Source organism: Cervus elaphus, chromosome X, assembly GCF_910594005.1.
Source record: "Cervus elaphus chromosome X, mCerEla1.1, whole genome shotgun sequence".
Lineage (NCBI taxonomy): Eukaryota > Metazoa > Chordata > Mammalia > Artiodactyla > Cervidae > Cervus > Cervus elaphus.
In genome coordinates, this window is record NC_057848.1 from 122942809 (window position 1) to 122969317 (window position 26509).

Here is a 26509-nt window from a genome sequence, read left to right on the forward strand (position 1 = left end):
TCAGGAAACTAGATTCCTCCTTCTTTGGTGACCAAAAAGGCCATCAGTGGCTCCCGTGGTTGGGGAAGTGGAGGATGGTTAGGGAAGCATCCTATTTTTCATTCCATAAACATTTATTGAGCACATGCTGTGTGCCTGATAGAAACTCAGTGATAGGAATACAGCAAGGGAACATGAATAGACCAAGTTTTTGTCCCCCTGGAGCACAGAGTTGAAACAAGTGTTCATAACATTTTTTGTGTGCTATGGACCTGCTTGGTGACCTGGTGAAGCCTATGCATCTTTTCTCAGAAAACAATATCTTTTCAATGCATAAAATAAAATAATTAGAGCCATAAAATATTGAGTATATTTAAATATTGTTATTAAATATGGAGAAACAAATATGTGTTATAGTGATATATTTGCTCCTTGTTAACCCATTCAATCACAAGATCTAATGGACAGTCTAATGACAAATATGCTTTTGAGATAGAGATGAGATTATATATTTCAAGAAATGTGAAACATCTAGAATATGACATGAAAATCTCTGTGATTTCTATTAGTGATGGAGTCACAGGTACTATTACTACTATGGTGAGTTATATTCTTTGCTGAAAAGATGCTAAATTTCAATTACAGGAGAGTGGAGAAAAAACATTTTTCCCCCATCCAAATTTAGGAACCCCTCTAAACCCTGTCCCAGCTGGACTGAAGTGAGGTATGTGAACCCAAACTAAGAAACCCTGATAATAGGAAGGGCCTTCCTGTATCTCCTCCCTTCTTAAACCCTTTTCGTCTGGAAGACAGAAGCCGGGATTTTATGCTGGGTCGTACTGCTGTGTGACCTTAAGTCAATCAGTTTGCCTCTCTGAGCCATAGTTCCCTAAATCTGAAACAATGGCAAAGGCAAGAATTGGGAGGGGAGACCTTAATTATTTATGTTCCAGGCAACTAATTTATGTTCTCTCATTGAATCCCCTATTGAATGGATAGCATTTTCAGGTAAGATTTTAAAAGTTATCTTCCCATTTCACAGATGGTTAAGCTGAGGCTCTGAGTGAGGTTGTCACTTGACCAATGTCTTAATCAGTAAGTAGCAGGGGCTGGTGGGTGACTGGCCAGACGCCTATAACCACCTCATCCTCCAGGGATAAAACTGGGAACTACGTTCACTTTGAGCGAGAGAAACCTGGCTCCGAGATGCCTGCAGGCGGGGATAACCTATGGGAAACTGGGGGCAGAATGGTGTCTCTTAGCGGAGCGGTGGTTTACGGAGAATAAAACGTCAAGAAGCTGCGCATCTCAGATTGTCCAGTGACTCGCGCCAGGCCTCACTTTAGGCTTCGCGCCTGCGTGCTCCCAACCAACCGCCCGAAGACCTATCGAACCGACTGGCAAAGAGCGATGACGATCCTCCTCCTGGCCAATCCTACTAAAGGATGGGCTTGGCTCATAAACCAATCAAAGACCCCCAGAGGGGCGGGTTTTCCTGGGCTTGGATCCTAGCTGGGGGGGGGGGGGGGTAAAAATAAAGTGTTTCCACCTCCAGCCAATCCCAGGGAAGACAGGAGGGCACTCCTCCAATAGGACCCTGGAGCCGTCGGTAGCAGTGGCGGCCTGCGACCACCCCTAGCGCTTTGGCAGGCGGGAGGGACGCATCCGGTGCATTCGCGAGATCCAGTTGCCGGTACCTGGAATCTGCTTGCGCGAGGCAGTGGCGGCACCGACGGCCCGAGGTTTCCGGTGAGACTCTGTAAAGATTGGGGGTGGGGAACGCGGGGGGAAAGATGCCCAGCCGGAGCGCGTGAGAGGTTGGACCTGGGCGAGCTTTTATCTGGGCGGCCTCTCAACCCTAGGTCAGCAGGTTGCGGAGGATCGTGCGGGTAGCAAAAGGAGGGCGAGTGCTCCTGCGGCCCCAAACAGCAACCAGGTGAGTACCCTGCGGAGCCCACCCCCATGCCCGCCCTCAGAGCTCCCCTCATTTCTGTCTCTTGGTAAACGGTGTACTTTGCAGGTCTGCAGCTCAGTGATTGTCTGTCTGCTTGCTTGTCTGAAAGTCTCCGTCTCTCTCTACCCACTCCACTCCCCCTTCCTCTGTGTCTATCCCCACCTTTCTGTCTGCCTTTACCTTTCTATCTGGCTCCCTCTCTGAGACATAGGAGACCATCCAGACCTACAAGGCTGAATCCTGATCCAGCCAGTAAAAACTAGCTGTAAAACCTTGAGCCTCACCCATCTGGGCCTCAGTTTCCTCATCTGTCAAATGGGAGTCTAATAATCTCCTGAGACAATACATGTGCCTCACTTTGCCCTGCTGCCTGGCCCCTAGAAAAGTGTCAATAAATAATAACTGTTATGATTGAAAAGAATATAGTCTCTCTTGGCCTTTGCCTTTATTTTTCCCTGTCTATGACCCTCCCCCCACCCCAATTGGTTCTTCTTTCTGAATGCTTCTTTCTCTGTTATTGCTTTTCCTCTTTCTGTCTCTTTCCCATCCCGAAATAGGTTAGAAGGTTAGAGGTACATTGTTTATAGCCATGAGCTTGGCCTAAGAGTGCCTATCAGCTTAGTCTGGGGCTCTTGTCTGTTCTGTGGGTAAAAAAACGGGGCCTGTTCTTAGGCTGCTTCTGGCATCATTGAGGAGACAACCCTCTTTGTTCCCCAGCTACTGTGTTAAACACGTGAGACCTACCCCCCTAGGGTGGGGAGCAGCTTAGATGAAAAAGTGAATCAGGCTCCTATCCTGTATCATGTTAGTTACCACAAGAAGACCAGAGACCAGGGGTCTTCTCATTACAACCCGGGAGTTGACCAAGGGTCTGGAACTCACCTTCAGTCACCAGCAAAATCCCTTTCATTCTCACCCTGGTTTCTGAAGAGTCCTGTTGGTTTTTTTGCCGTGCCTTAGTGGTTCTCATACCTTTTGGACACAGCACTCCATTTTTATAATGTACATTTTGAAATATCTCCTTCACTGTTCTGAACTGAAATGCATAGATAATAGAATCTGTCTACACACATAATTCCCCTCAAAACCAATATAGTGTCCTAATTGGATATAAGTGAGAAGTAAAGGAAAAATAATTTATAATAAAACAATATATATTTCCTTATCTTTTTTTCTTTTAAAATATATATTTCTATATGTAAAGCCTGGGATGTAATTCCACCGGAAGACATAATGGAGTGGTCTTGAACATAATGGGGTGGTTTTGAACATAATGGAGTGGTCTTGAACATATAATGCTTGTACCTGGGAGTGTTGACAGCTACACTGTGACTCACAAACCATGGATGGGGTGATGTGATTTTCCTAGATGATGAGCAGTTCTTCATAAGGTTCTAAACAAAACAAAGTGCAGTCTTCCCTCAATTTATATGGTTGTTGAATTACTGGAAAAGTCATTATATATTAAAATCCATGATCTGGCTCCCATAACCTCTCTGATCTTATCTCCAATGACTTTCCCCACTTACTCCCTCTCTTTCACCCATCCTGACCTCCTCTAGGCTACTTGAACATATTAGGCACACATCCACCTCAGGAGGTTGAACTGGGCCATCCCTTGTACCTAGAATGCGCCCCCCTCCAATATCCACAAAGCTCATGCCCTCACCTCCTTCAGGCCTCTTCTCAGATGTCACTTTCTCAAAGAGGCCTACCCTGACCTTCATATTTAAAATTGTAGCACTCCCCTAGCACATACCCTGCTCTGTTTTTTCCATAGTGCTTCTCACCCTCTTACATAACATAACTTACATCTTTATGTTTGTTGTTGTATGTCTGACTCTCCCACTCAATTGTAAACTCCAGAAGGGCAGACATGGTTTGTTTGTTTTGTGTTCTGATGTATCCCTGATGTATCCTGAAACCGTGCTTGAACACAGTAGTCTCTCTCAATAACTGTTGATTGAATGAATGAATGAATGAACGAACAGGTTTTTCACCTACGTGATTGTCTGATGGAACATTCTAAAGTTGTATGGGACTCATTATGATTGTTAGCCGTGTGGAGCTGTCTTGTGCACTGCAGAATGCTGAGCATCCCTGGTTAGTGCCCACTGAATGTCACAAGTAATCTCCAATTATTGTGACAGTCAAATGCTCCCCAAACACCCCTTGCCTGTCTGTTCAATCCCTCACTGAGAACAACTGCTTGAATAGAAATCTGGCTTTTTCCTGAGCACTCTGCTCCCCCAGCAGCCCCCTCATACCCCTCCTGCCAGGAGATTAGGACATGAGAGTAGGTGTCCTCACTCTATATGTCCTTCCCAGACATTTTCTCTCCCTCCTCCTTAAACATTCTGTTTTTTTAGAATTAAAACCTTCTTATTTTTAAATAACTTTAGACTTTTTAACAGTTATAAAAACAATACAAAGAATCCCCAAATATCCTTCACTTAGATTCCCCAAATGTTAAGAAATTATACAACTACATTTCAATTATCAAAATTAGGAAATGAACAATGGTACAATACTCTTTTTTTTTTTTTGGTACAGTACTCTTAATGAAAGTATAGAATCTATTTGAATTTCATCATTTTTTTCACTACTATAATTTTTCTATTCTAGGATCAGATTCAGGATTCCACATTGTGTTTAGCTGTCATATCACCTTAGGCACTTTTTTTTAGATAAGCAACACAAATTTATTGTATAACATGGGATTATACCCAATATATTGTCATAACCTATAGCGGAATATAATTTGCAAAAAAAAATCCATAAAACAAAAACAGGAAACTTAATCCCTATGCTATACATCTGAAACTAACACAATATTATAGATCAACTATACATTATTTTTTTTTAATTTCAGTTTACAAACCTGTAGAGAAGAAAAGCCCAACATATATATTACACATTTCTATGACTATAATTTGTCCATGAGGATACATGAAAATTTTTATTGTTATATTCAACAATGAGAAATTAGCATGTGTCAATGCAATTATTTCTTCAATCAAACATGTACTTATTTAGATTATCTCCAATAATACATCACTATGTACTTTTTTTTCTTTTTTAAATTATGAAAATTGATAACACATTTACAGGAGACTTGGAAAATACAGAACAAATTTACATATAGTTCCACTATATAGTAAGTACAGTTACTTTTTTTTTTTCTTTTTTTTTCATTGATATGAATCAGCCATAGATTTACACGTATTCCCCATCCCGATCCCCCCTCCCACCTCCCTCTCCACCCGAATAGTAAGTACAGTTACTTTTTTAAGTAGATAAAATAAGATTTTTAGTTGGAGTTTCAATATCAAACTCTCAAAAATTAATGGAATGAATAAACAGAGAAGTATAAGGATATAGTAGACCTGAAAAGTACTATGAACCAATTCAACGTAATTAAGACTTATAGAATTTTCACACAACAGCAGGATACAATTCTATTCAAGTTCCCATAGACTATAAACCAGGAGACGCTGGAACATATCAACCCGGGGATCAAACCTGGGTCTCCTGCATTGTAGGCAGATTCTTTACCAACTGAGTGACACTGGAACATATCCAAAAACAAGGTGCAAAAATTTCATGGTCTGAAAGTATTGAAATCATGCAGAGTCTGTTCTCTTATCCCTGTGGAATTATGTTAGAAATCAATATCAAAAGATATTCAAAAATAAACCACATATTTTCAAGTGCAATGTGACATTTACCAAGAGAGACCTTTGACTTAGCCGTTGAAAGCCTTGGTAAAGTTAAAACGCTGAAAAAACAGAGGGTGATTGATTGCAGAGAAGAAAGCATTTAAATGAGAAATTAATATCAAAGATACTTTAAAAAAATCAAAAATACTTTTAAAAAAAGCATGTATTTGGAAATTAAATGTCTACTTTTAAATTATGAGTGTATCTAATAAGCCATAACAAGAAAAATTAGAAAATATAACAATAAAAATAAAAAGAATTTATCAGAATTTGTTGCATGCAGTTGAAGCTGCTCAATGCAACTAAATACTATATAGAATCTTGACTAAGGTATGAAAACAGATAATGGGCACTAACATAAAATTTTGTGAAATTTGAGCAAAATCTATACTTTAGTTTATAATATGTATCATATGTTAATTTACTGGATTTTTTTTCAACATAGTATTTCATTATATTCTCAGAATTGGATTAGAAATTTCAAGCCTTGTTCAACTTATTTTTTTTTAATCACTAAGGTAATAAGCTTTCTAGACTTTTAGCAGTAATACTAGATGTCAGAATAAATGGAACGATATCAAAGTTTTGAGTGACTATAAATTAGAAATCTAGCATTCTGTTCATACTTAGTCAAACAAGTGGAATCTAAATGTCATGTTTTTTGGGATATGCAAAAAGTTGTAAGTTTTCTAAAATATATATGTTATATTATACATACTATATTGTATTATACATACTATATATGTATACAAAAGCTTTTCTACACTTGATAAAAGCTTGAGAAAGAACAACGAAAAATGAGACTGAGAAACTGGAAAAACATAAACAAAATGAAATGCGAGCACTGGATATGAAATAGAAAAAGTGAAACAAACTAGATAAAAGTTAAAGACCATCATATAGTCCAATTGTTTTTAAACACATCTGCTTTTTAGAAACACATCTGGAGTTAAGCTTTGGAGAAAAAAGCAAAATCTCGGCATTTGTGTTTTTCATACAATTCCAAGATAATTCTGATATGCATTTGGATTTTAAAAATTGATTGCAGGTTTTTCTATTAAATGGTAGTTTTATAATATAGAATTCTATTATTTTCTGTTGGCCAATTGTGATACAATGGTTTTGAATGAATAATAGTTACATATGATACAATGGTTTTAAATGAATAATAGTTATATAATCACAATAGTAAAAGATGTTTATCAGTTTTCACAATCAATGGACAAAAAATAAAAGATAATTACAATTGCTAGCCATAATGGGAACATGATTAACCTAACAATATAAAATAATCACATACAATTTGGGGGATTAAGTAGAAGAATGTGGTAAGTGGAAATGCATATGTGCACATGTGTTTTCATCCAACCAGCCAGCCTATGTCTTTTGTTTGGTGCATTTATTCTTTTCTTCATTTTTTTGGTTTGGTTCATTTAATCCATTTACATTTAAGGAAATTGTTGATATGTATGATCCTATTACCATTTTCATAATTGTTTTGAGTTTATTTTTTGTAGGTCTTTTCCTTCTCTTGTGTTTCCTGCCTAGAGAAGTTCCTTTAGCATTTGTTGTAAAGCTGGTTTGGTGGTGCTGGATTCTCTTAACTTTTACTTATCTGGAAAGCATTTAATTTCTCCATTCAGTCTGAACAAGAGTCTTGCGGGTAGAGTGTTCTTGATTGTAGTTTCTTCCCTTTTATCACTTTAAATATATCATGCCATGCCATTCTGGCTGGTAGAGTTTCTGTTGAGAAATCAGCTGATAACCTTATGGGAGTTCCCTTTTATGTTATTTATTCTTTTTCCCTTGTTGCTTTTAAAATTTTATCTTTGTCTTTAATTTTTGTCAGTTTGATTACTATGTGTCTCAGTGTTTTCCTCCTTGGGTTTATCCTGCTTGGGACTCTGTGCTTCCTGGACTTGGTTGACTATTTCCTTTCCCATGTTAGGGACATTTTCAGCTATTATCTCTTCAAATATTTTCCCAGATTCTTCCTTTCTTCTCCTTCTGGACCCCTATAATGAGAACGTTGGTGCATTTAATGTTGTCCCAGAGGTCTCTTAGGCTGTCTTCATTTCTTTTCATTCTTTTTTCTAGATTGTGTTCTGCGACCATGATTTCCAGTATTTTGTCCTCCAGGTCATTTATCCATTCTTCTGCCACAGTTATTCTGCTATTGATTCCTTCTAGTGTATTATTCATCTCTGTTCTTTAGTTCCTATAGATCTTTGGCAAACATTTCTTGCATCTTTTCCATCATTCTGAAATCTTTTTCTGGAAGGTGCCTATCTCCAATTCATTTAGTTTTTCTGGGGTTTTATCTCATCCCTTTGACATAAATTTCTGCTTTTTCATCCTGATTAACTTTCTGTGATGTGGTTGGTTTTTGTTCCAGCAGGTGTGGGATTATAGTTCTTGCTTCTGCCTGCCTCCTGGTGGATAAGGCTAAGAGGCTTGTATAAGCTTCCTGATAGGTGGGACTGGCAGTGGGAAAACCTGAATCTTGCTCTGGTGGGCAGGCCATACTCAGTAAAACTTTAATCCAATTGTCACTGAGTGATGGGGCTGCCTTCCTCCCTGTTAGTTGTTTGGATTGAGGTAACCCAGCCCTGGAATCTACAGGCTCCATGGGCCTAGGCCAAGGCGCGGGACTGCGGCTGCCAGTGCCCCCATCTCTGTGATGAGCCACTTCTGACCCATGCCTCTGCAGGAGACCCTCCCACACGAGCAGGTAGGTCTGGTTCAGATTCCTGTAGGGTCACTGCTTTTTTTCCTGTGGGTCCTGGTACACGCAAGATTTTGTTTGTGCCCTCCAAGAGTGGAGTCTCTGTTTCTCCCAGTCCTGTGGAAGTCCTATAATCAAATCCTGCTGGCCTTCAAAGTCAGATTCCCTGGAGATTCCTAGTTCCTATGCTGGCTCCCCAGGCTGGGAAGTCTGACCTGGGGCTCAAAACCTTCACAACAGTGGGAGAACATCTTTGGTATTATTTTTCTCCAGTTTGTGGGTTGCCCACTCAATAGATGTGGGCTTTGATTTTATCATGATTGCGCCCCTCCTACTGTCTTGTTGCAGCTTCTCCTTTGTCTTTGGAAATGGGGTAACTTTTTTGGTGTGTTCCAGAATCCTTGGGTTTCCCTGGTGGCTCAGTGGTAAAGAATCTGCCTGCAATGCAGGAGACCCAAGTTCGATCCCTGGGTCAAGAAGATCCCCTGGAGAAGTAAATGGCAACCCACTCTAGTATTCTTGCCTGGGAAATCCCATGGACAGAGGAGTCTGGCAGGCTACAGTCTATGGAGTCACAAAGAGTGGGATATGACTTAGTGACTGACTCAACAACAACAAGCATCCTCCTATCGATGTTTGTTCAACAACTAGTTGTGATTTTGGTGCTCTCAGGAGAAAATGAGCGCACATCCTTCTACTTCGCCATCTTGAATGGTACTCTCTCCTTAGACACTTTTATTTTTTTTTTCTCCTTAGACACTTTTAATCTGGTACAGTTCTTTAGTCTTTCTTGGTCTTGCATGCCTTTGATACTTTTGAGGAGTCCTAGGCAGTGATTTTATAACATTTGGGTTTGTCTGATATTTCCTTGTGATTATAGTTAAGTTATATAATTTTGGCAAGGATGCCAGAGAAGAGATGTGCCTTCAGTGCTTTATATCAGGAGGCACATGATGTCAGTTTATCAATACTGGTTTTGTTCACATTGACTTTGTTTAAGTTGATGTCTCCAGGTTTCTCCATTGTACCCTTTTTTTCCTTTGTAATTAATGAGTAATTTATGAAGAGTTACATTAAGATTATATGAGTATCAACCACTTTGTTTTAAATCTCAGGTCATCAAACTATACCATCACCTATCTGTCTGTTATAGTCAGGTACAGACATACACATGTACATGCCTCATGCCTCATGCCCCATTCCTAGAAAAATTTAGCTACCAGCTCACTGTCACTCTCTGTAACACTACTCCAGTCCTACTTCTTGGTGATTTTAATATCCTCATAGATTACCCTTCCAGTGTTCTTGTGTCTCAGTTCTATAGTCTGTTTTTCTATGGTATTCTTGCCTTCAGCCACACCTCAGGCACGAACCCTGATAGTCTTCCCCATCTTATCAGTTACCTGTGACTGCATCACCTCCATAATCTGTTTCAGGCATCCTGCTCTCCAACCAGTAACTATCGTTCTAGCTCACTCCTTCCAGCACCCCAATTCCAACAGTCCTTCAATGCCACTGGGATTGAATGTTTTCACTGCCCTTTACTTTCTCCAGGTTCCCATGTTCTTCCTTTAATCAGCTTAGATTCCATGGTCCATCAAAATAATCATTCCCTTGCATACATCCTCACTTCCCTTGCCCTCTGTCACTATAGCATACTTATCAGGCAAAACACCAGCCCTGCTTAAATCCAACTCTGCCAGCTCCACTGTACTTCCCTAGACCATTCACTGTCCTACCCTTCTAGATGACTATTTCATGCCTTCTCTCCTCAAATCTCCAACACCTCCTCTCCCATCCTAGGCTCAGGCTGCCCACTTGATTGACAATTTTAAACCATCAGAAGAAAACCTCCACAGATTCCCATTGCTACAGCCAACTACCAAACAGCATCTGTACTCACATACTCTGCCTTATTTTTTGTTATTATGGAAAAATTGTCCATACTGTCATCAAAATCCTGTTCTTCCACTTTGGCACTAGATCCTATTCTCTTACCTACATGAGGATATTGCTTCAGCAATTTCTCCCTCTCTCCTACCTCAATTTCCCCCTCTCTACAAGATTATTCCCACTAGCACACAGACATCCTGTTATTGCTTCCATTTCTTTGTTAGAGCTTTATTGAGATATATTTCACATACCATAAAACTCACCCTTTTAAAGGGCACTATTCGGTGGTCTGCACAGCATTGTGCAGCCATCACTACAATCAATTTTAGAACATTTTTATTCCCTCCAAAAAGAAGCTTCATACTCATTAGCAGTTACTCCCCACGACTCCCCCTCCCCCCAACCCTGCTGCTAAGTCACTTCAGTCGTGTCCGACTCTGTGCGACCCCGTCCCTGGGATTCTCCGGGCAAGAACACTGGAGTGGGTTGCCATTTCCTTCTCCAATGCATAAAAGTGAAAAGTGAAAGTGAAGTCGCTCAGTCATGTCCGACTCTTTGCGACCCCATGGACTGCAGCCTACCAGGCTCCTCCATCCATGGGATTTTCCAGGCAAGAGTACTGGAGTGGGGTGCCATTGCCTTCTCCCCTGCCAACCCTAGGCAGCCACTAATCTACTTCCTGTTTCTATTGATTTGTCTTGTCTAGACATCTCATATAAATGGGATCATACAGTATATTGGCCTTTATGAGTGGCTTCTTTCACTTAGAATATGTTTTCTTTTCTCTTGGGTAGATACCTAGGAGTGGGACTGCTTGGTCATATGGAAACTCTGTGTTTAACTTTTTGAGGAACTGTCAAACTGTTCACAAAAGTGGCTGCACTAGATTTCCCTGGCAGTCCAGCGGTCAAAACACTGTTATTCCACAGAAAGGGGGGCATGAGTTCTGTCCCTGGTCAGGAAACTAAGATCTCACATGCCTTGAGGCATGGCAAAAAAATAGGAAAAGGGGGAGACTGCACCATTTTACATTCAATCAGGAATGTTTAAGGGTTCCAGTTTCTTCATATCCTAACCAACACTTTTTATTTTATTGTCTGTCTTTTTTATTATAGCCATCCTAATGAGTATGAAATGGTGTCTCATTGTGGTTATTTGCATTTCCCTAATAATTAATGCTGTTGAACATCTTTCCATGTGTTTATTGGCTATTTGTACATCATTCTTGGAGAAATGTCTACTTAAATCATTAGCCCTTTTAAAATTAGATTATTTATCTTTTTACTGTTGGATTATAAGAATTCTTTATATATTTTAAATATGTCTCTTGTCAGATATATGAATTGCAAATCTTTCCTCCCATTCTGTGGGCTAATTTTTCACTTTCTTGGTGGTGTCCTTTGATTCACAAAAGCTTTTAATTTTGATGAAGTTCAGTTTATCTGTTTTCTTCTTTTCTTACTTGAGCTTTCTGTGTCATATACAAGAAATCATTCCATAAACCAAGATCACAAAGATTTATTCCTTTGTTTTCTTCTAGGAATTGCATGGTTTTAGCTCTTAAATTTAAGCCAGTGATCCATTTTGAATTAATTTTTGTGCTTGCTGTGAGGTAGCAGTCCAAATTTCATTCTTCTACTTGTGGATATCTAGTTGTCCCAGCACCTGTTGTTGAAAAGCGTATTCTTTCCTTCATTGAATTGTCTTGACGACCTTGGGAAAAATCAGTTGACCATAAATCATAAATATAAAGGTTAATTTTTGAACTCTCAATTCTATTCCATTGAATTACATGTTTGTCACTATGCCAGACCACACTGTTTTGATTAAATTAGCTATGTAGTCAGTTTTTAAATCAGGAAATATGAGGCCCCCAACTTTGTTCTTCTTTTTCAAGATTGTTTTGGCTATAAGTCCTTTGCATTTCCATATGAATTTTAGAATCATCTTGTCAATTTCTGCAGAAAATCAGCTAAAATTTTTACAGAGATTGTGTTGAATCTGTATATTAATTGGGGAAGTATTTCCATTTAACAATATTAAGTCATCCAATCCATGCCTTCTTTCTTTCAAAAGTGTTTTGTATTTTCAGTGTACAAGTCTTGCACTTATTTTGTTAAACTTATCCTAGATATTTTATTCTTTTTGCTACTATTATGAATGGGGTTGTTTTCTTACTTTCACTTGCTGATTGTTTAGTGTTAGTGTGTACAATACAACTGATTTGTTTATTGATTTCTATCTGGTCACATTTCTGAACTTATTAGTTCAAATAGTTTTTTTTTACTGGATTCCTTTGGAGTTTCTATGTATAAGATCATATCATCTACAAATAGAGGTAGTTTTACTTTATTTTCCCATCTGGTTGCCTTGTATTTATTTTTTCTTGATCAATTACCCTGGCTAGAGTTATAGTATTGACTAGAAACAACAAGAGCAGACATCCTTATCTTATTCCTGATCTTAGGGGGAAAGTATTGAGTCTTTCTCCAATAAGCATGTTGTTAGCACTTGAGGAAAGTCTCTTCTCCTAGTTCCCTGAGTGTTTTTGCCACAAATGGATGTTCAGTTCAGTTCAGTCGCTCAGTCCTGTCCGACTCTTTGCGACCCCATGAACCGCAGCACGCCAGGCCTCCCTGTCCAACACCAACTCCCAGAGTTTACCCAAACTCATGTCCATTGAGTCGGTGATGCCTTCCAACCATCTCATCCTCTGTCATCCCCTTCTCCTCTTGCCCTCAATCTTTCCCAGCATCAGGGTCTTTTCAAATGAGTCAGCTCTTCGCATCAGGTGGCCAAAGTATTGGAGTTTCAGCTTCAACATCAGTTCTTCCAATGAACACCCAGGACTGATCTCCTTTAGGATGGACTGGTTGGATCTCCTTGCAGTCCAAGGGACTCTCAAGAGTCTTCTCCAACACCACAGTTCAAAAGCATCAATTCTTCGGTGCTCAACTTTCTTTATAGTCCAACTCTCACATCCATCCATACATGACACTGGAAAAACCATAGCCTTGACTAGACGGACCTTTATTGGCAAAGTAATGTCTCTGCTTTTTAATATGTTGTCTAGGTTGGTCATAAATTTCCTTCCAAGGAGTAAGCATCTTTTCATTTCATGGCTGCAGTCACCATCTGCAGTGATTTTGGAGCCAAAAAAATAAAGTCTCTCACTGTTTCCACTGTTTCCCCATCTATTTGCCATGAAGTGATGGGACCAGATGCCATGATCTTAGTTTTCTGAATGTTGAGCTTTAAGCCAACTTTTTCACTCTCCTCTTTCACTTTCATCAAGAGGCTCTTTAGGTCTTCTTCACTTTCTGCCATAAGGGGGTGCCATCTGCATATCTGAGGTTATTGATATTTCTCCCAGCAATCTTGATTCCAGCTTGTGCTTCATCCAGCCCAGCGTTTCTCATGATGTACTCTGCATATAAGTTAAATAAGCAGGGTGACGATATACAGCCTTGACGTACTCCTTTTCCTATTTGGAACCAGTCTGTTGTTCCATGTCCAGTTCTACCTGTTGCTTCCTGACCTGCATACAGGTTTCTCAAGAGGCAGGTCAGGTGGTCTGGTATTCCCATCTCTTTAAGAATTTTCCACAGTTTATTGTGATCCACACAGTCAAAGGCTTTGACATAGTCAATAAAGCAGAAATAGATGTTTTTCCGGAACTCTGTTGCTTTTTCTAGGATCCGTTGGATGTTGGCAACTTAATCTCTGGTTCCTCTGCCTTTTCTAAATCCAGCTTGAACATCTGGAAGTTCACGGTTCACATATTGCTGAAGCCTGGCTTGGAGAATTTGGAGCATTACTTTGCTAGCATGTGAGATGAGTGCAATTGTGCAGTAGTTTGAGCATTCTTTGGGATTGCCTTTCTTTGGGATTGGAATGAAAACTGACCTTTTCCAGTCCTGTGGCCACTGCTGAGTTTTCCAAATTTGACATATTGAGTGCAGCACTTTCACAGCATCATCTTTGAGGATTTGAAATAGCTCAACTGGAATTCCATCACCTCCACTAGCTTTGTTCATAGTGATGCTTCCTAAGGCCCACTTGACTTCACATTCCAGGATGTCTGGCTCTAGGTGAATGATCACACCATCGTAATTAACTGGGTTGTGAAGATCTTTTTTGTACAGTTCTGTGTATTCTTGCCTCCTCTTCTTAATATCTTCTGCTTCTGTTAGGTCCATACCATTTCTGTCCTTTATTGAGCCCATCTTTGCATGACATGTTCCCTTGGTGTCTCTAATTTTCTTGAAGAGATCTCTAGTCTTTCCCATTCTATTGTTTTCCTCTATTTATTTGCGTTTATCGCTGAGAAAGGCTTTCTTATCTCTCCTTTCTGTTCTTTGGAACTCTGTATTCAAATGGGTATATCTTTCCTTTTCTCCTTTGCTTTTCACTTCTCTTCTTTTCACAGCTATTTGTAAGGCCTCCTCAGACAGCCATTTTGCTGTTTTTGCATTTTTGTCTCCTGGCGATGGTCTTGATCCCTGTCTCCTGTACAGTGTCACGAACCTCTGTTCATAGTTTATCAGGCAATCTGCCTGTCAGATTTAGTCCCTTAAATCTATTTGTCACTTCCACTGTATAATCATAAGGGATTTGATTTAGGTCATACCTGAATGGTTTAGTGGTTTTCCCCACTTTCTTCAATTTAAGTCTGAATTTGGCAATAAGGAGTTCATGATCTAAGCCACAGTCGGCTCCCGGTCTTGTTTTTGCTGACTGTATAGACTTTCTCCATCTTTGTCTGCAAAGAATATAATCAGTCTTATTTCTGTTGACCATCTGGTGATGTCCATGTGTGGAGTCTTCTCTTGTGTTGTTGGAAGAGGGTGTTTGCTATGACCTGTGCGTTCTCTTGGCAAAACTCTCTTAGCCTTTGCCCTGCTTCATTCCGTACTCCAAGGCCAAATTTGCCTGTTACTCCAGGTGTTTCCTGACTTCCTACTTTTGCATTCCAGTCCCCTGTAATGAAAAGGACATCTTTTTTGGGTGTTAGTTCTAGAAGGTCTTGTAGGTCTTCATAGAACCGTTCAACTTCAGCTTCTTCAGCATTACTGGTCGGGGCATAGACTTGGATTACCGTGATATTGAATGGTTTGCCTTGGAAACGAACAGAGATCATTCTGCAAATGATCCAAATGGATGTTGAATTTTGTCAAATGCTTTTTCTGCATCTACTGAGATGTTCCTGTGGAGTTTATATCTGTTCTACTAATATGGTACATTACATTGATCAATTTTCAGGTAGTTTACTAACTTTGCATTCCTGAAATAAATCCTCATTGGTCATGTTATGTAACACTTTTTATATGTATCTGAACTTGGTTTGCTAGTGTTTGGTTGAGGATTTTTACATCAGTATTCCTAAGGGATGTAATTTTCTTGTTTTTGTTTGATTTTGGTATCAGGATAATACAGGTTGTATAAAATGAATTGGGAAGTGTTTCCTCCTGTTTTTTAGAAGAGTTTGTGAAGGATTGATACTTGCTTTGTGTATGTCTTATGTCTTTTCTGTTCCTTTGTTCTTTAATTTCTCTCTTGTTATATATCTAGTAGATGTTTTCTATTATAAAATTTTAATTTCCTTGTTAACTATTTATTTTTGAGTTAAGTTCTTAGTGGTTGCCCTGGGGATTGCATCTTAACTTGAAACAATCTACTTTGGGTTAAATCTAACTTAATTTCAATAGTATGTAAAAACTTTGCTCCAGTATACCTCTGTTTCCTCTTCCTTCCTTCATAGTATCATTATCATACAGATTACCTCTTTATACACTATAAGCCTGCCAACACAGTTTTATTATTGGTCTGTGTAGTTGTCTTTGTCTTTTGTAGTTGTCTTTTAAAACAGATAGGAAAATAAAAGTGTTACAAACAAAAATACTTTGTGTCATAATACCTGTGTAGTTTCCTTCAAGTTAACATTTAGTGTCCTTTCATTTCAGCTTTAAATTAGTATTTCTTGTAGGATAAGTCAGTAAAAGTGTTACAAACAGAAATACTTTGTGTCATAATACCTGTGTAGTTACCTTCAAGTTAACATTTAGTATCCTTTCATTTCAGCTTTAAATTAGTATTTCTTGTAGATAATTCTACTAGTAACAAATTCTTTCAGTTTTTGTTACTTTTTTCATGTTTGATGGACAGTTTTGCTAGATAAAGAATTCTCCATCTGTTTCTTTCAACATTTTGAAGATGTATACTGTCTTCTGGCCTCCATGGTTGCTAATGATAAATCAGCTATTAATCTTATTGATAATCCCTTATATGCATTAAGTCATTTTTCTCTTGCTACATTCAAGATTCTCTTGTCTTCGACTTTTATCAGTTTCTGTATGTGTGTATCTCTTCAAGTTTATTCTACTTGAGTTTCTTGAACATATATAGATTGATGTCTTTCAAATTTGTGATGTTTTGCCCCTTTCTCATCTTCTTTTCCTTCCAAAATTTCCTATTATGTGTATGTTGGTACACTTGATAGTGTCCCACAGGTGTGTGAGGTTGTTTCTTTTTTTTCCATTCTTTTTTCTTTCTGCTTTTCAAAAATGGATAATCTCTATTTGACCTATCATTTATCCTTTCCCTCTTCTGCCAGCTCAAGGTATTGTTGAGCCCCTCTAGGTGAAATTTTTATTTCAGTTACTATACCTTTCAACTCCAGATTTTTTTTTCTTTTAAAAAATTTTTTTATTTATGTATTTTTTTTTGGCTGTGCTGGATCTTCATTGCTGTGTGTTCTCTATCTAGCAGCAAGTGGGGGTTACTCTTTGCTTGCTCTTTATATTTTTTTAATTTATTTTTTTATTGAAAGACAATTGTTTTACAGAATTTTGTTGTTTTCTGTCAAACCTCAACATGAATCAGCCAGAGGTATACATATATCCCCTTCCTTTTGAACCTCCCTCCCATCTCCCTCTTTTTTTTTTTTTTTCCATCTCCCTCTTTTTTATTTTTTAATTCATATTTTTGGAGATGTGTAACCAATATGTTGTTTATTTGGCTTGGTTGTGAGATCCATAAAAAACTAGTATCATACTATATGTGGTCTTCTGTGACTTACTTTTTTCACTCACTATTGTATTTCCAAGATTCACCTGTTTTGCATGTAGCTGTAACTTGTTCATTCTCAATGCTGTATAATATTTCATTGGGTGATCCTAAAACAAACTATTCATCTATTTACATGTTGAGGGACATTTGGATCATTTCTGGCTTTTGCTCTTATAGAAAGTGCTAGTATGAACATTCTTGTACATGTCTCCTGGTACACTTGCACACTCACTTTTCCAGGTTATATGCCTATGTATGGAATTGCTGGTTAATAAGACATATAAATATTCATCTTGACAAGATTATGCCAAAATGTATTTTAAACTGTTATTACCAATTTACACACCTTTCAGCAATTTATAAGAGGTCCCATTCATTCACACACACCCTATCAATACTTGATATTGTCCCACTTTTAAATTTTTGTCATTATAGTGAGTCTTTGTGGACATAATTAGCATTTTTCAAATTACTAATGTGATAGAGCGCCTTTTCATGTTTATTGGTCATACATGTTTCTTCTTCTGTGCATGACTATTAATATCTTTTGCCCATTTAAAAATGGATATTTTTATCATTTTTATTGAATTACAGAAAAGTTTTAGTTATTTGGCTTCCCTCATAGCTCAGCTGGTAAAGAATCCACCTGCAATGCAGGAGATCCTGGTTCGATTTGTGGGTTGGGAAGATCCGCTGGAGAAGGGATAGGCAACCCACTCTAGTATTCTTGGGCTTCCCTTATGGCTCAGCTGGTAAAGAATCTGCTTGCAATGCGGGAGACCTGGGTTCAATCCCTGGGTTGGGAAGATCCCCTGGAGAAGGGAAAGGCTACCCACTCTAGTATTCTGGCCTGGAGAATTCCATGGATACTACTCAATCATTTGTCAGTTAAATATTTTGAATTTCTTCTCTCAGTTTGTGGCCTTTTTTTTCTTTATGGTGTCTGTATGATCAGAAATTCCTAATTTTAAGTGAGTTAAACAATTCAATTTTTTTCTCTGTAGCCAGTTCTTTTTGTGTGTTGTCTTCCCTAACCTGTAGTCATAAAGATATTATTTTCTTCTAATAAAAAGTTAAAGGTATACCTTTCACTTTTAAGTCCTCAATCTAACTGGAATCAGATTTTGTGTGGTACGAGTCATAGGGCAGAAAGCCAGTTGTGTTATTGTGCCCATGGATAGCGTTATGATCTGAAGTGCCGCTTCTGTCATGCATCAAAGTTTCACATTTGTGTAGGTCTGTTTCTGGGATCTCTGATTTGGCTGACTTTTTGCCCCTGAATCAGTACTACACTACCTTTAATTATTTAGCTTCATAAAGAATCTTAGTATTTAATGGAGCAAAATTTTCCCATCCTGATTTTCTCTAGTAGTAGTATATATTCATGGTCCTTTGTTATTTCAAACACATTTCAGAATGAGCTTGTCATGTTCTACAAAAACATTGGAATTGGAGTAAATCTATAGATCAGTTTGAAGAAAAATGCTGTGTTTATCATGGTGACCCTTCCTAACTCTACACATGATATATCCTTTCATTTTAAATAAATTGTTGAATGTCTTTTGGTAGAGCTTTATAATTCTCCATATAGGGTTTTGCATATTTGTATTAGTTTTTTTCCTTGTTATTTATGACTTTTATAGATGAGATCTGTTTATAAATCTCATTTCTAATCTGCTGCTCTAAATGAGATCATGTTATTTAATGTGTTTTATCTCTTTTGCAGGTGTATAGAAATGAAGTTGATTTTTATATTGTTATTATAGCCATTCATTTTGCTAAACTTTCATTACCTTTAAGCAAACTTTTAATTTTAGAAGAATTTTATTTATAGAAAAGTAAATAAATGGACAGTATGGAGAGTTCCTGTATAACTCTTCACCGTGATGTTTATCAAAACTAAGAAAACAACTTTGGTATATGACTATAAACTAAACTTCAGACTTTATATAGACATCTGAGTCTTCCCACTGTTGTCCTTTTTCTGTTCTAGGATCCAGTTCCAAATACCACCATGCATTTAAATTGTCATTGTCTCTTTTGTGTCTTCTGGTTTATGATAGTTTCTTACTCTCCTTGTTTTTCATAACCTTGACAGTTTTGAGATGTACTATAGAATATCCCTCAATTTGGATTTGTCTGAAGTTTTCCTCATTAGACTGGGGTTGGTCTTGGAAAGAATACCACAGAGTTGAAGTGCCATTTCCATCACATCATATCAGGAGTATGTGATATCCCTGTGACATCCCTGATGATGTTGACTTTCACCACTTAGTTAAGGTAGTGTTTGCCAGATTTCTCCACTATAAAGTTGCTATTTTTTTTCCCTTTTCACTCTCTTTTCTTTGAAAGAATTTAGCTCACCATCAAGGAGAAGGGAATAAATTAAGCTGCACCTCTGGAAGGGGGTGTAATTACATATAATATCTGGAATTCTGTAAAAAAGATTTATTTCTAAAAAAAAATTTAAAAAAAGATTTATTTCTTTTCCTTTGTTTGCCTACCTATTTATTCAGTTGCTTGCTTATATCAGTATGAACTGATATATATTTGTTTAATAATTTGAGTTATAAATCCAATACTGTTATTTGTCCTATGGCTCAAATTGTTCCAGCTTTAGCCACTGGAGGCTCTTTTAGTTTGGCTTCTGTGTCCCTTTGACATGGCCCCCATCCTTTTGTTTTTAAGTACTTCCTTATTTGCCAACTCTACAAGACACTCTCTACTTATCTTTTATTCTCCTGCCCCAACCCCAACCCCAGAATTGACCATTTCTCAAAGAGCCCTGCTTCCTTTTGAGATGTCTATATATTCTTTTGTGTTTTCTATGTTGACTGCCATATCAGCTATTAATAATGACAGTTTTGTTTTTTCCTTTCCAATCTTCATGCTTTTATTTTTCTTGTATTACTGAGATGCCCAGGACCACCAGTACAATGACAAATAGAAAAGATGGCCATGGGCTTCCTTGACTTGTTGGCTATTTTAGAGGAAACACCACTAACTTTTCCATAGTAAGAATGATATTTGCTGTAGATTCCTACAGGTTTTATCAGATTAAACAAGTTCCATACTGTTCATCTATGATAAGAAGTTTTTGTTATTGTTTTTAAATCATGAAAGTGTATTGTAATCTTTATCCAATACATTTTCTGTTTCTTAGGATGATTATATTTTTTCCCTCCAATAATCCAATGATGTGATAAATGACATTTGTAGATTTTCTGCATGTTAGACTACATTTGCATTTCTGGTGTAAATACAACTTGGTCATGATCTTTTCCTTTTTATATGATACTAGATTCGGTTTGTTAATATTTTGTTTAGGATTTCTGTATCCGTGTTCATGAGTTAAATCAGTCTTTGATTTTCCTTCCTCAGGCTGTTTTTATTTGCTTTTGGCATCAAGTCCTGCTTGCATCATAGAATAAGTCAGTGTTCCCTCGTTTACAATATTCTGGAAGATGCTATTGGAATGATCTGTTTGGTAGAATTCTCCTGTGAAACCACTTTTGTCTGGTGTTTTCATTATTAATATTAAGTGAATATTAAACTTTAAATATTTTCAAATTTTTTAATTAAAAACTTGAAATTTGCTTCCTTAACATGTTTATTTTATATCAAGTTTTATGCTTGAAATGGCTACACACAAATCCTGATCAAGACTTTTTAATGAAGTGTTCTTCAAATTCTTAACAGTCACCAATAAAAATCTTTTTTTGTACAATTAGGTGATAAAGTATTTAAAACCAACTTTTAAGTTGTTTAAAAATGTTTAATAAGTGAAATGATATCTAACAACTTTTGTTTCACTGACAAATATATTTTTAAAAATTTCTTGTGATAATGTGATTAGATTTCAAATCCAATTGAACTCTTTGTATTAACTGTTTCAAAATAATGATGAAGCTCTTATTTGCAGAACATGCATCATTGTTAGAACCATCACCCTGCAGCTAGCTTGGACACCATTAAAAGGGCTCATCAGCTGCAAACGGATAGAAGTATCTGATATCTGAAGACAGTTTCAGGGCTTCTCCTTGGAGCTACATTCTCCAGAAGCCCCTGCTTGACCTCCCTGCACCCAGCCCCACTCCATCCAGTCACAACTTGGGTCGTGTGTGGTATTTCTTGGCAACTGGAACATAGACTTCTCCAGCAGCTCCACAGGCCCCTTGCCCTCAGTGAGCAGAAGACTACAGAAGCTGGCTACTGAAGAGGCCGTCCAAGTCTTAGAGCTCCTCATTGGCCCTGCTTAGCACAGTGCTGTAACTGAGTGCTGGATGTTAGTCGTTCATGCTCACCACCTTTAGGGACTGCAAAGGGATTTGTCAGACCCCATTTCACTAAGGGCCACCCTCTAAGGATCTCAACAGGAGGCTGTCCATAGAGAGAAGTGGCCTGCCTGGGGTCTCCACTGCCTTAGGTCCTATGTGGACACTCCAGATCTAAGGGGATTAGTATTTTTTCACCTACCTGTCATCCACTTATCAACTGGGAAATTTCGTCTCCTGTTATTTTTTGTTCTTATGTTTGTTTTTTAGTAGAAAGAATTTTATCTATTGCTTCAATTCCTTTAGTAGTTAGAGAACTAGTCAGGATTTCTTTTTCATCTTGAATCTATTCTACTAAGTTATAGTTTTCTGGGAATTGGTCCATTTTTTCTGCCTTCTCAAGTTTATTAGCATTAAGTTTCCTTATTTTTTTTTTATTTTCTGCTGTATACAATCTGTAGTTATGTCTCCTTTTTCATTGCTAATATTGGTAATTTGTGCCTTCTCACTTTTTTTCTTGATCAATCTCACCAGAGGTTTGTCTATTTTATTAGTCTTTTCAAAGAACCAGCTTTTGGCTTTGTTGCTCCTCTCTATTTTGTCTTTGTTTTCTATTTCTTTAATTTCTGCTCTTATCTTTTTTGATCTCCTTCCTTCCACATTTTTTGGATTTATTTTGTTGTTATTTTTCTAATTTCTTAAATTTGACACTGAGCTCATTAATTTTCAGCCTTGCTTGTTTTCTTATTTGCACATTTAAGGACATAACTTTCCCTCTAATTACTGCTTTTCTACAAGTTCAGACATGTTATATTTTGTTACTGTTTGGTTCCAAGTACTTTGGCATTTCCATCATGGTTACTTTTTTGACTTGTGAGTTATTTAGAAGTGTGTTTCTAAATATTTGGAGATTTTAAAATTTATCTCTGTTACTGAAGTCTGTCTTAATTGCATTATAGTCAGGATGTGATCTGTGTGATTAAAAACATATTTATTGAGACTTGTTTTATGGCTTAGTAGTGATCAATATTTTTGAATGTTTCCTATGTGCTTTATAAGAATGTATGTTCTCTAATTGTTGAATACAGAGTTCTATATAAGTCTGTTATCAAATTTGTTCATTGTATTATTCACATTTTCTATATATAAACTGAATTTTTGGTCATAATATACCAATAATTGTAAGGTGTATTAATATGCAGTTATGATGGTGATTTGTTTATTTCTCCTTGTAGTTCTTTTTTTCTTTTAGTTATTTTTGAGAGTATTTTATTAGGAATATTCAAATTAAGAATTGTTATATATTCCTGGTAAGCATGTAATGACCCTCTCTATTCCTGATAATGCATTCTTCCTGTTTTATCTCACATTAATATAGCAACACAAATTTTTCTTCTTGTTAGGATTTGTGTGGTATATAATTTTCCATCCTTTTACTCTTCAACATTTTCATGCCTTTATACTTTAATTATATCTCTTGGGAATAGCATATAGCTGGACCTTTTAAGAAGTCTGATCTAATGATCTCTTTTTTAATGATGACTTTAGTCTGTTTACATTTATTGTGATATATTTTGACTTGTTTCTACCACCATACTTTTTAACCTCTATTTCCTACTACCACCTTTTTGATGCTTCATTTTTCTCCTTTTTTTGCCTGCTTTTTTAGTTTTGAAATTTGTTTGTTTTTTTGATTATTTTTTTCCTCCCTGCTCTTTGGAATTTGCCTATTTTTTCCCATTCTTTCTGTGGTTATCCTTGAAATTTTACCATGCATGTTTAACTTACAAGGTTTAAAGTTGAACAGTATTTTAACCTCCCTCTTGAAGAATTCAGGAACCTTTGAAGCCTTCAACTCTAGTCATTCATATCTTAACTACATGTTATTTTTTTGAGTATGTTTGTTTGTTCCTTTTTCTCCCCTAACCTCACTAATATAACATCATTAGTATATTTTACATAGATAGTTGTGTTCGGATTTACATGCATACATTCCTGCATCTCAGACATCATTCTGGGATCATTTTCTTTCATTATGATTACAGTGTTTAACTGCTCTTACAGTACATGTCTGTTGGTGTTAAATTCTCCTAGTCATTATTATATGTGAATTTATTTATTCTCATTCTTAAAAGATAGTTTGTTATAGGTAATATTAGAAGTCCACTATCTGTCTAATTGCTATTTTTTCTCTTTTCTTGGGGGTTGGATATTCATGGGATTCTGCAGTTTCATTCTATCAGTGTTTACATATGTTTTTCTTTTTTATTATCATGCTTTGGAGATGTTCTTCATGCCTCTGGGTTTATGTTTTTCATAATTTCTGGGAAATTCTCAGCCTTGTCTCCAAATATTGCCTGTCTTCCATTCTTTCTATATTTTCTTTCTCAGAATTCAGTTGGTCATATTTTGGACCTCTTCATTCTATCTTCCATATCTCATAATGTCTCATTGATATTTTCTATTGTCTTGTCTTCCTGAACTTCATTCTAGGCAATTTCTTTAGCTATGTCTTTTAGCTTATTGATTCTCTCTTCAACTCTGTCTGATCTGCTGTTCAATCTGTCCACTGAGTTTTTTATTTCAAGAATTATATTTTTCACTTATACAAACTTCATATATTTCACTTTCTAATCTTCCCAGTCATCCCTAATAGTCTCTTGTTGCTTGCTCATCTTTGTGATTGCATTTATTATTTCTTTAAACATTTTATACAATTATTATTCAACCAGTAATCATTGTTTGTCTAAGTATGGCGTTATAAATATTGTTCACATCCAACTACATATTACAGTTGGATTACATATCCTTTGTTGTATGCCTTTTTGTTTTCTTAGTAACTGGGTTTTTTTTTCTTTTGCCTAGTGTTCTAATACCATTACTAGTTCTTCTCTGAAATTCTTTTTAAAATTCATATCAGATCATGTCCCTCCTTTGCTCAAAATTCTCCCATAGCTCCCAGCTCCCTTAGAATAAAAGCCAAAGCCCTCACCATGGCCCAAAAGTCTTTACACAACCTGGTCCCCATCACCTCTCTGATCTTCCACTCTCCCCATCACTCACTGTTCTCCAACCACATTGTATTCCTTAAGCATGTCAGGTATCTCCCCCCACCAACTTCAGAGCCTTTGTACTTGCTAGTCTCACATCTAGAATACTCTTCTTCCCAGATAATCTGATGACTTACCCACCCACTTCCAGTATGCTCAACTGTCACCTCCCTAGAGAAGCATTCCCTGACTGACATATCTAAAATAACCCCATTCACCAGCACTTTCTATCCCCTTATCCTCCTCTATGTTATATTTTTCTACAAATCACTGATGACCAACTGATATATTATATTTATTTACTATGATCAGTGTTTGTCTCTCCACAATAGACTGTAAGCTGCACAAAGCAAGGACTGTTGTTTTGTCCATAGTTGTCTCTCTAGTGTTAAGCATAGTGCATAGTCATATTAAATGGACATTCAATAAATATTTTTGGAATAAACTGAGTGAATTAATGAATGAATTAATGTGGAGGATAAAGGGAGAAATGCATTGAGAACTCAACTAGGCATGAAGGCCTTTCGTGTCATGCAAAGGAGCTTGAGTGTTATTGTTCAGAAGGATAGGGGCTGTAAAAAAGCAGTGAGGATAGCTCCTGGATTCTTTTTTTTTTTTTTTTTCCTGGATTCTTTTGAGAAGCAAGTTCAGAGTTGATAGGGTAGTAACAAAACCCCATCTTTATGACTGGCTCTATACCCTGGGCTCTTGAAGGTAAACCAGCCTCTTTCTCAAACAGCCCTCAAACTGCTGTGTTGTCATGCCTGCCTGTTTACTTGGTGAAAACCAAAGCCCCTGCTCTGATTAGGCCTTTTGGTCCCAGCTAGGATCCTCCTTTCTCCAGCCTGTGAGAGACTGTTTCTTGGTCCTCAGGCCAAGCCGATCACCCCCATTAGACTTTTTCTGTAGTACTTAGGTTGGGGGTGGTGGTACAGCAGCTGGTATAAAGCCTGGAACATAGTAAGTGCTGTCATAATGGTGGACACTTCAGGGAGGTAAGTTTCAGTTCAGAAAATTTTTTTCCATTGTAAAGGCTACAACAGGTTGTGAGGTGTTTTTTTTTTTTCCCCCTTTATTTATTTTTTTTTTTTCAGTGGGTTTTGTCATACATTGATATGAATCAGCCATAGATTTACATTTTTTAATCCTGGCTTTTCCCCTAACCCCCTTGTGGGCCAGCATGGCTCCAGTGTTTTTGTCTACCCATGACTCTTTAGATACTAATTCTGTTTAATGTGTAGCCTACTCCCCTGGCTTTTTGTAACACACTGATTTCATCAGAATGCTGTCAATACACACAGGTCCCTGTGGCATACCCCTAGAGACATCCTCTCTGGGCCAACATCAGTTCATTAATCATTGTCACATTGGTTTTAACCAGCCACCTAGTTATAAGTTCACTGCAGCAAAGTTGACAGGACACCTAGTACGTATCAGGCCTCCTGTCCCGCATTGAGGACACAGAGATGAACAGGTGTGTTCTCAGACACAGAACCATCATCTCAGGGCAGTGGTCAATACAGTAATAGTGATGATACAAGAGACTGTGAGAGACCCTATCGAACACAACAACCCAGCTCAGGGTACCAAGGAAGGTTTCATTGGAAGAGTTGGTATGTGAACTGACTCTAAAAAAGATGAGTAGGAATCTTCTAGATGACTAGCAAGAGGAGAGGAAGGCAGTCCAGGCAAAAGGTACAGCATGGGCAAAGGCCCAAAGATGGGAAACAATGTGCTGTACACCAACCTAATTGCATTCACTGTTCACCTTTTTTTCTATGAGATCATTCTAGGAGACCAAAACCCTGACATGAGGAGTTTGTGCTAATCTGTTAACTCCAGAAAAG

At 37.5% G+C, this 26509-nt stretch overlaps 1 long non-coding RNA gene across 1 annotated transcript; it reads left to right on the forward strand.

Moving 5' to 3' along the window:
- Positions 1-1480: 1480 nt before the first annotated feature.
- Positions 1481-25254, forward strand: LOC122689307. The gene is made up of 3 exons (XR_006339796.1): positions 1481-1728; positions 1842-1915; positions 21261-25254. It is a non-coding gene; the product is annotated as an uncharacterized LOC122689307 (long non-coding RNA).
- The last annotated feature ends 1255 nt before the right edge of the window (positions 25255-26509 follow it).